Source organism: Microtus ochrogaster, chromosome X (genome assembly GCF_000317375.1).
Source record: "Microtus ochrogaster isolate Prairie Vole_2 chromosome X, MicOch1.0, whole genome shotgun sequence".
Classification (NCBI taxonomy): Eukaryota; Metazoa; Chordata; class Mammalia; order Rodentia; family Cricetidae; genus Microtus; species Microtus ochrogaster.
Window position 1 is genome coordinate 32,118,833 of NC_022026.1, and position 10,878 is coordinate 32,129,710.

General features: G+C 35.8%; 1 pseudogene; it reads right to left on the minus strand.

The window, feature by feature from the left end:
* Positions 1-10,559: 10,559 nt before the first annotated feature.
* Positions 10,560-10,878, minus strand: part of LOC101989581 — a 1,646-nt pseudogene continuing 1,327 nt past the window's right edge.

Here is a 10,878-nt window from a genome sequence, read left to right on the forward strand (position 1 = left end):
TTTTAGAAATAAGGTCATTAAAGATATAATTAGATATGATGAAGTCATAGTGGAGAAGAGCAGCTTCCTCATTAATGTTACCAGTGCCTTTTCTAGAAGACAGCCGTGTGGATACACAGAGACAGTGAAAAAAATCACTTGAAGATAGTGACAGCAAACGGAGGCAGACTGTGACACATCCATTCACTTGGAACTACCAGAGCTAAAAGAGCAAAAAAGGTCCAGCCTGCAGAAACTTCAAAACAAACATGTTTATTTCAGATGAGGAGCCTTTAGATCACAGGCAGGATAAATCTATTGTATCAAGCCACTGAGCTTGTTGTAGTTCATTATAGCAGCCTATGGAAATACATATACCCTAGTTGGACTAAGGAACTGCAGAAGTTTCCTGCCTCACTGGTATCCAAAACATAAATCAAGATAACTAATGTTTCCTCTACAAATACTAATGCCATAATACAAGCTCTCTCCACCATGTCCTTACCCTTTACTGAGCTCCAGGCATCACTGATAGAGAAAGGTACTCTAATTTCTCTAAAGAACCACTGCTGTGATCCAGGAGAAGGTGGTCAATGAAACTTTCACTTCCCCTAGGGGTGTAGCAGCCAGTTTAATTGAGAAGTATAGTAGATTCCTTGAAACAATCTTGTTTAAGTTAAAAGATGGCAGATAAAATCCCAGTTGAGTATTATTACTGAGAGTGATACTGGTTAATATAAACTTTATATAGTTAGTACTTTGAGATTTCCCCACTTTTAAAAATTATATTTGTTTCCTTCCCGAACTCTTATGACAACTAACTCTATTTTCTTATGCATTTAACTTTACGCCCTCTCTCTCTCTGTCTCTGCCTCTCTCTCCCCCTTCCTCCCCCCTCTCTCTGCCATTAAGTCCAATTTGTTCCACTTATATTTTCTTGGATATATGGCCTTCCACTTAAGTATGCTCAAGGTACATTCTTAGAGAAAATTGACCCTTCCTTTTTTAGCAGTAGCCAGTAGCTCCTCAGCTAGGGGTGAGGCTTCAATCACAACTCCCCTCTCCATGCTGGGATTTGACCTGGCTTGGGCTTTTACAGGCTTTGTGTTTACTGTCAAAACTGCCATGAGTTCACATGTGTCCTGGCATATCCAGAAAATTCTGTTTCCTTGTATTCATCTATCACCTTTGGCTTCAGCAATGATCGCAGAGCCCAACTTTTTAATCCTTTAAGACATACCCTTTGTACCAATGTAACCCATGTCCCAGTACTTTTTGAAACCAGCCATTAAGCTAGAACATTTTATTACTACCTTATCATGTGGTCCTTCTTCTCTGGTGATATGCTTTCTTACTTTTCTAGGCAGACAGTTATTTTACACCTTAAATGTAGAAAGCTATCCTCAAACCTTAAGTTAATTTGATGGAACTAAAAGATCAAGTGTAGCAGAAGATCTAAAGCTAAGGAAGAATAATACATGCTGCTTTGACATTAGCAAAGTTGAGAGGGGTCAGGAAGACAATTTAATCAGTAAACAGATTGCTTATTCTTAAGCATGGGGACTTAAATTCTATCCTTAGAACACATGTAAATATGCCAGATATAGTGGGATGTTCTTGTAATCCTAGCACTGGATAAGTAGAGACTCCTGAGGCTTGCTGGGAAGCCAATCTAGCTAAATTGGTAAGACCCAGTTCAATGAGAGTCCCTATCTCAAATAAATAAATAAATAAATAAATAAGGAAGAAATCAATTGAGGAAAAATACCCAAATATTCTCTCCTCTTCATGTGTGTGCCATACATATATATGAGCACACCCCCTGCCATTTACATTTACATAGAAATTGGGAGGGTTTCCAGCAGGCTAATAGAATGGTGTCTTCCTTAGAAGATCAAAACAACTATATTCATTAAATGTGCAGATAGTGGGCCTCACTTCTTTCATAGTTTTCATAATTGCTTTTTCAAAGATATTATTTGTATAATCATTATCAATTATTATTTATACACATTTTATACTTTTTTGACATCATAATATAATTACAACATTTCTCCTTCCCATTTCTTCCCTCCAAATCCTCCCACATATACATCCCTGCTCTCTTTAAAATTCATGGCTTCTTACATCATTTATATATATATATATATATATATATATAACCTGTTCAGACTGTATAATGTTATCTGAATGTGTGTCTTGAGGGGTGTCCATTTGGTATTGGGCATTGCTCTTCCCTGAGGAAGACTACCTCTTGCACTCTCAGCATTCCTCAGCTGCCTAGAGTTCATTGTGTAAGGTTGAGGCCTTCTGCCCTTTTCCTCAGCAACTTTGGAATATTTACTGGTGTGGTCTTCGTTTAGCTTGTGCTTAAGCAGTCATATTGGTGAGACTTTTGGTGTATAGCTTCTAGGATTACTAAGAGACAGTTTCACAGAAATCTCCCTGAATATTTGATTTTAAAAATACGCCTACCCTCTCTTATAAAATGTTCCTCAGTCCTTAGGTTTGGAAGTGTTTTATGTAAAAAAGATTACATACTATTTTCATGGTGCTAGCTATCATACACAGGGCTTTGGAACATGCATTGCAAGCACTCTACAAATGAACTATACCCACCGTTCTTGACTCTTTGGAATAATACCTGATTTTGTGTTTTGTTTTGTTTTATTCTTTGTTTCTTTTGTTTATTGAGACAAGGTTTCTCTGTGTAATAGCACTAGCTGTCCTGGAACTAGATCTGTAGACCAGGCTGGCCTAAAATTCAAAGAGATCCATTTGCCTCTGCCTTCCAAGTGCTGGGATTAAAAGCCAGTGTCACTACCATGTAGCAAGATAAAATCTTATGATATTAGCACAAGCTGTCCTTGAATGCAAGATCCTTCTGCCTCAGCCTTGTGAGTGCTATAATGAAAAGAATATGCAACCAAGTGTAGTAGTAAAATAAATCTGAGATAATATTCATTTCACTTCTTTGCTGTTTGTTTTTATGAAAGTAAGGTGATAATGATTTGATAGTCTGCTGCTGGTTTCTTTAAACAAATTAGTGGTGGTTGTTTAATTGTATTCTTGATTCTAATATTTGTCACTTGTCAGTATTATTGCTTTTGTGTGTTTTACTTTGGGTTTTATTTTCAGACATTGAACTGTAATCCCAAACTAAGTTGCCTAGGGTTCAAAGACATCATTTTTCCCCCAGTACTAGGAATTGAACGTAAGACTTTGCAAATGTTCTCCACGCCCAGCTTTATCTCATCTTTTCTTTTGAGATAATGTCTTACTAAACTATGCTGATGAGCCCTGAGCATATTCTTTAGCCCAAGAAAATACTGAACTTTTAATCTTACTGCTCCATTCTCCTAAATATCTTAGATTTAGGTGTGTACCTACAAAACCAGGATATGGACTTTTTTAAATCATGGATTTCATATTTTTAATTTATTTTGAAGATGTCTACATAATTATGTTATTATGTCCTTGCATTTTGCTTCTTACCTTTAGTGAGTTCTTTATCTCCTCTCTCTTTCTATCACTTCTCTTTCTCATTCTAGGTATCCCCTCTCTTCTCATAGTCTTGCATCCTGGATATTTGCATATTGTCAAATTCAGCTTGCCATTAAACCTTGATGATTATTTGTTTTAATTAAATAATTTCCAGTTTTATTATTCTTACAGATTTTTATCTTCTGATTTCATATATCTTTAAATATATTAGTTATCATTATCATAAGCATGTCTAATGATTCAAAAATGGGACATTCATAATTCAATTTCTGTAGCATTCTCTTCAACATGTTTCTAATATATGTAGAAATTTATTAAGGCCGATACATATATTATGAATCAAAATTTATAGAGGCTCTGCATCTTGTATTTTGTAGAATGTGAGTAAAATTCACATTCTATATTTTCAGCATATGAAATAGAGATAAAATATCATCATCAAAGTAGAAACTAATCTGAATTGAAATCATGTTACAGCTTTTAGACAGTTCTAACTCATGCAGTTTCATCCTGTGTTTATGGAAGAACCCTCCAGATATTGTCAGTGGAAGCCTGGCATGTATATTAGGGTTTCTGGCTTTTGCAACCTGGAACTAAAATATTTTGATCATTCCAGTTTTCTAGGAACGCTGAAAACTCAATTCTATTTTTGAGATGTTTGTTCCTCTGTTTCCTAGCATTTAATCTTGTATAACTTAAACATTTGGGAAATATCTAGATGGTAAATCTTTTCAAGTTATATTTCTGTTCAAGCCTTTCATGCAAGGGTACTGGATGTCTCAAGTCCAAGTTCATTTGGCATTAATGAACCCTGTATGTTTTTTTCTCTGGCACTAGGAGATTAAAATTTGTTTCTATGTTATGCATTTTACCTATAGCTTTCTGTTAAGATTATCTCAGCCTTTACTTACAAAATATTTAAAAATTTCTTTGAGAAAAAATGTATAATATCCATTTTATAATATAAATTATGTATACATATATGTATATATATTTTTCTTCTTCTCCCAAGTTACCTTGTTTAAGATAACTTAAACAAGATCTTCTGAGTAAATTGGGAACATGGGGACCATGGGCGAGAGTAGAAGGGGAGGCAGGAGGAAGGGAAGGGAGCAGAGCAAAATGTATAGCTCAATAAAATCAATTAAAAATTAAAAAACAGATAATCTTGTAATCGTGTCTGGTGTCACTTTTCTGGCTGCCAAAGGAGGAATATAGTCTGCTCTAAGTTATTCTACTATATTTGAAATAAATTGTCTACCTACTCTGTTGTGGAATATAGTTATAGGAATTAATATTCACCCAAGTTAAAAACTGTAATAAATGCTCATTTCTACTCCAAAATTCCATTAATTACAGAGTATTTTTGATTTTATATAGAGTCAATATCTCTAATTTGGTAACTTTTCCACTTCCAATGTTGACTTATTTGAAGTTACTTTTCATTCACCATTTTGTTTAGCCAGTCACTTTCTTTTCTGACTCATCTTTTGAATTAAAAACATTGAATTTTTCTCTTAAAATAATATAATTGACAATAATGTTAATGTTTTTGTTTGCCCCATTTTCTACAAAATGATGTAAAACCCTTTCAACTACCATGCAAGACTTCCATATGCTTTCAGAAAAATCTCAACTGTCTCCATCATCTGCTGCTGCTATCCACTGTGATATTTTCTTGCAAGTGCCTTTGATTTGGAGTGCATCCTGTGGTTGCAATATGTCCCCTTCTGTACTAGCTTCACTCTGCCTTCATAACCCAAATCAAATGATCATCCTTTAGTATAAACTGTTTGCTACTCCCTTAACCCCAACATTTAGTTAAGGTATCTAGAGGTTACATAGTACTTTCTTTGTAGCTTTATAACAGTGTTTTTATAAGTCTATTCCTAAAACTGTTTTGTGCACACCATAATTTATTTTGTGTCAAGTAGTCCTATTGCCTTATTTATAATTCTATTCCCAGAACCTAGCATTTTAACATAGAGAAAAACCTAACTAAAATTGTATAGAGTGAACGGTATAATCTAAAGTAAGGAAAACTTAGAAAGGAAGTAATAATGGATTTTTGGTAAGAATGAAATAAAAACGATGTAGGAATCAATTTTGTTGACTAATTGATTTTGTAAGATCCTTATAGAAAATGGTTTATTTGTGTCACAATTAAATAAAATATTTCCTTCCTACAACTTGAAGAAATAATTAATGTTCCAACCTCAGAACAATATTTGAATCTTATGTGTATCTCCTGTGAATCTTGAATGTGTTTTCACAGAAGCTCTTGACGCACTAGCACTAGCTCAAGTGAAAAGAAGTGATGATAACGTGTTATATACTAGATGTCTGTGTGGATACCTGCCATTAACTGTACCCACTAGGACTCTATGAACTACTGAGAATGTGGTAGGGTAGGCACAACTTTCTTCTAGGTCCTGTTAGAGTCTTCCACAATTTTTCTGTAGCTTAGATTAATAAGAACTTGTTCAAAAAAATTGATCTGGGGGGAAGTGGTATAAAGATTTTTGTGGGACCTCACTGTAAGTTGAAACTATACTAATTCAATTGGGAAAATGCTACATACAATATCTACAACACATGATACACACCAACATAGGCTACCTGCATCCCCTTCCACTCTGGTTATGCTAGTACTGTAGCTGCTTGCAATGGATTGCCCCTCCTCTCAGCCAGTCTCTGTTCTATTAGAACATTTCTGACCCAAACCCTATTTCTACAGGGACCCTGTAGTCTTCCTGTATAGTAAGAACCCAGGTCGACTACCTGCTCTTTCCCTCCTTTCCTTCTATGTTCCAGTTACCCATACAAACTCTGAGTTTTGCTGGCGGTCCTGATCCAGTGGCCATGTCTAGTATGGTAAGTTCTCTGAAACCTAGCATGCTTATGCCCTCTCCAATCTCCAGACAAACCTGGGTCACAAATACTGTGTACTGGTTAAGTCTAATCAGTGTCATGTATGTAATTCCCAAGCTCCAGGCTTGGTCCCTTGCCCCACAATCCTTTACAACAGATTGGCTTGTCAGTCACACTTGTGCAATTTTGAGAACTCTCAGAACTGGAAACAATCATACAGGCTGTTCATCCAGTTCACTCTGTTGGATCTAGTGGACTCATTTCAACTATACCATAGCCAAACCTGACACCTAGCCTGGGATGTTCACCTATGCACTGAAGCAGTCCAGCGAGTCCCTGGGATTTCACCAACTCCAGGTGATTTCCAAGCTTTAGGTTTTCCCTCTCCCACAAAACCTAGTCCTAAAACAGCCTATAATCTCACATGGATAAACAACCAATAAGATAAATCTATTTGCCTAGATCTCATTATAAAAACACAAATAATATGAAATGACAGAATAATATATCTTACCCCAAATCTGTGAGTTTTACAGAAATGTTCTCCAATGAGAACTATATCATTGAAACACAGGACACAGAACAAAAAGAAACAATCTTATTTCATCAAAACTTTCAAGAAATTCACAAAAACAAAAATAGTTCAGTGAACATAGCAAGAATATAAATACATGCCAGAATGATGGGAAAAATATCACAGATATGGCTGAATTAAAAGCAAAGACAATTAAGGATTTGAAAACTGATTTAAGAGATAGAAATATTGAAGAGTACTCAAGCTGAATTAAGGCAGAACTGTAAAACTTAATAAATCAATTGGGGAAACTCTGGGGATACCTTATAAGTAGAACTGTTCAAGTAGAATATAGAATATTATATATCAATAATAAAGTAGAGGAATTAGATTATACAAGCAAATAATATGAAACAAATATTAGATCCATGAAAGAGATGTGCAAGGATGGTGGAAACCATGAAAAGAGAATATCTTCAAATTATAGGCATTGATAAAGGAGAAGAATCCCAGTTCAATAACAGACCAGATCTTCAACAAAATCATAGAAGAAAACTTTCCTATATTAAAGAAAGAAACAAACAAACACAAGAACACCAAAATATATGGGACTCCCCCCAAAATTAAGCAAACAAACAATACCTAATAAAAACTAACTTCCCAATGGCATTCTTCTAAAGGTTTGCTAGTTGCTTTTTGCTCTTGTACAGCCTGAATGGCTGGTGACCTTTGCTCATTGTACCTTATAATATTCTTCCCAGAATTATGAGTCCCTGGGACTGCAGAAATGTTAATCTGGGCATTACATTGCTGCAGCAGGTCACAATCCCTTTAATATATTGCAATATTAGCCACATATGGCCTCAGCTTCCCTCTTTGACCTTTTGGCCTAATACAGTCAACCCATATTGTGTTTGTGTAAATTGAGATACAGTTCCAGTTCCTAGTAACTGAACATCTGCCTCTTGAAAAGGCAAATATGGATACTAAGATTCTGGAGTAATGATACATTCGCAACTGTGTTTATCAAGCCAAGAATTACAATGCCATTTATATGCACTCTAAGGTTTCATCTTCGATCATTTATAGAACTCTGCCAGAATATACATTTTCTATTTTTTATTGAAATTTTTGACTTATCCTCCATGATATGCCCTCATCTAAAACAGTATAGTCTTTTACAGAAGGCTCTGGATTTTTTTAATTTTTCTGGTGAGACATGCCCTCCACAGTGACTAGGAATGACTGGGATACTTTTGGCTTGGGGGCCTGCGAAAGGCCCCTCAAGGAGTTTCCTGATGGAATCAGGTTGCCTTGTACATCTTTTGCTGACCTTCATTCATTGGTCCGATGTCAGTCTTTGCCACACCTTCTACATATACCTGAAGGCTGAGTCCTCCTATTCTTGCTATTCCCAGAGGAGATATTATTCCTAGGAATTCCTTGTCTACAATTTTTTTTCAGATGTGCTATACTACCACAACTAAAACAGTTGGCATTTTTATGTCTCCTCATTCCTTTGGAAATTGCTTCTCCTACCAAAGATTCAGTATTATAATAAAATGTTTCAATGTTCATTGTATGCAAGATCCATTCACCCATAGGTGCTAATATAACCTTTAAAGGTCCAAGTATCTTTTCGCCTTCCAAGTTTACATTTAAGAAATTCAATAAGTACTTGTTTAGCATCTGGGTCTGTTACTCTTATTTGTACAGCCTTAGTTAATCTTTGTGAAATGTCAATAAAGGGTTCTCTCTGTCCCTGCCTAATTCTGGTATATGATTCAACATTTTTACTAGTTCTTGAATCCTGTCCCAGGCATTTAAGGCTACTTTGTGGCATAGAGACAAGATTTGTTCATTGTAAAGAACTTGAACCTGTGGGCCAGAATAAGGGCCTTCACCAAGAATTTGATCTTTGGAAGTCTCAAAGCCTTTTACTTTTCCCTGTTGTTCCAAAATTTTTGCCTATTCTCTGAAACAAATTCTAAATATTGATTGGGGTTCACCATCCAGAACTGCTAAAACTAACTGAATATAGTCATGTGGCATTGCTTTAATGCTAGAAGACCATGTCTTTACCATCTCCCTAACAAATGTGGAATTCAAACCATAAGTTGCAACAGCTTGAATAATTTTTTTAGATCATTCATTCTACCTTCTTTGGATCTTTTTGATTCTTTTGAACTTGATGCTTTGTCAGAGTAAATTACAGGGTAGGAATCTAAAGCCCTGTGTAAGTCATCTATGACAGCAACTGGCAATGTTGAATGCTGTCCTTGTACCTTTTTTCCCTGTTCATCAGCTCCAATAATTTCTACAATTATTTAAATTTTTTTAAATATTTCCTTATGTAAAGCCTGAATCTCCTGGACTGTATATATTTCTAGTGATTTCATTGAGGCACCTAGCCTCTGGTCCTCATTCTGCACATGTGATTCCATGGTCTGAAGTTTCTTATTTAAAGGTAACATCTTATCCTTGAACATTATTTGAATAGCATCCATATTGCCATCCTGGAGAGATACTCTATCTGCTAACTTATAATAACTTTTTAACAAATTTTAATTGTCAAGTTCAACAGTATGAATTGTTTCAGAAAATGTCTTAGTACCCTTAGATATGGATTCAATTTTTATGTCAAATTAATTTTATTTTTAATAGTATTAATTTTTCAGGTAACTTTTGATTTTTGGTGGTATTAATCCTGGCATCCAGCTGTTCATTATTAGTCTATAAAGACTGCATCATTCCTAAAAGTGCCATATTCTTTCTTAATGATAGAATATGGAGAACAAAACTGAATCCCAATGCCCAATAAATTGAAGTATCACCATAACCATATAAGCCTCACATAATACAATTCATAGTATTAGCAAAAAAGTTACTAAAAGTTTCAATATTAATTAGTCTGCCATGTTGATTTAATAATTAGCTGTTATATGACCTGGTAAACTGTAATCTTTATTGTCGAGAAGATGTAATGGGTGCAGAGTTGCGAATAGAAGCAATGAAACTGATGACGACAAGAATGGTCCTGGGCTTCTTTAGTTTCTAACCTGCTTTAGTTTTCTGCATTGGTACTGGTGAAATAATGAGAAATATGCTTTGCTTGACAAATTAAAAGCAATTAAATCAGTTCCATACACAGAATAAGAAAACCAGAACTCATGGGCAGGAGCAGAAACCGGAAGCTGCACAAGTCGCCACATGGCAAGGAACCACACCAGGGAACACGGCAGTCACGTGTGTGCTTGGGAAATTTCTAAGCTTCCACACACAATACACTCCACTGTAGCAGGGTTTCTACATAAAATTGCTTAGGTAAAAGCAAGCCAATCTGGCATGGTTGGAAGACTGTCTGGGCCATGGACCAAATAGACTGTTAGGCCATCCACCTGGTAGGCGTGGAGTCTGAATCTATGTGAGCAAGCCAGATGTGCAAGGATGCTTAAAAGAAATCCCACACTAGCTCATAATTGAGAAATAGAGATTTATTTAGGGGTAGATTCACAAATCAGAATTCTTTTTTTGGGGGGGTGTAGAATGTACTTTATTTCAAAATTGTCATTGCACTTATGGATAAGGTCACTTAGGTCGCAGGCAAACCATGGAGAAAGGATCAAAAACGACAGGAACACCTTATCCTCAGGGAGAGGAGAACCAGCCACAGAACAGAATCCCATTGGTTTTAACATGCCAGCTTGCACAAGAAGTCCTTCATGTCATAATTCTCCTCCAGTTTAAACTGTGGGAGGAAAACTTCCACCTTTTGTTCTTGCATCTTGTCCAGCCTCATCCACTCTATGAATTTCTCATAAGTTATTTCCTTTTCCACCATGCTCAGTTCAACATGCTCATCTGGAAGCATGCTGATCATGTTCAGCTCATTGCCAGCATAGGGAAGCAACAGAATCACAGTGGATATCTCTCCAATATAGGTCGTTTTGAAGGTAGACTTCTTTTTTTTTTTAATTTATTTATTTATTGAGGATTTCCGCCTCCTCCCC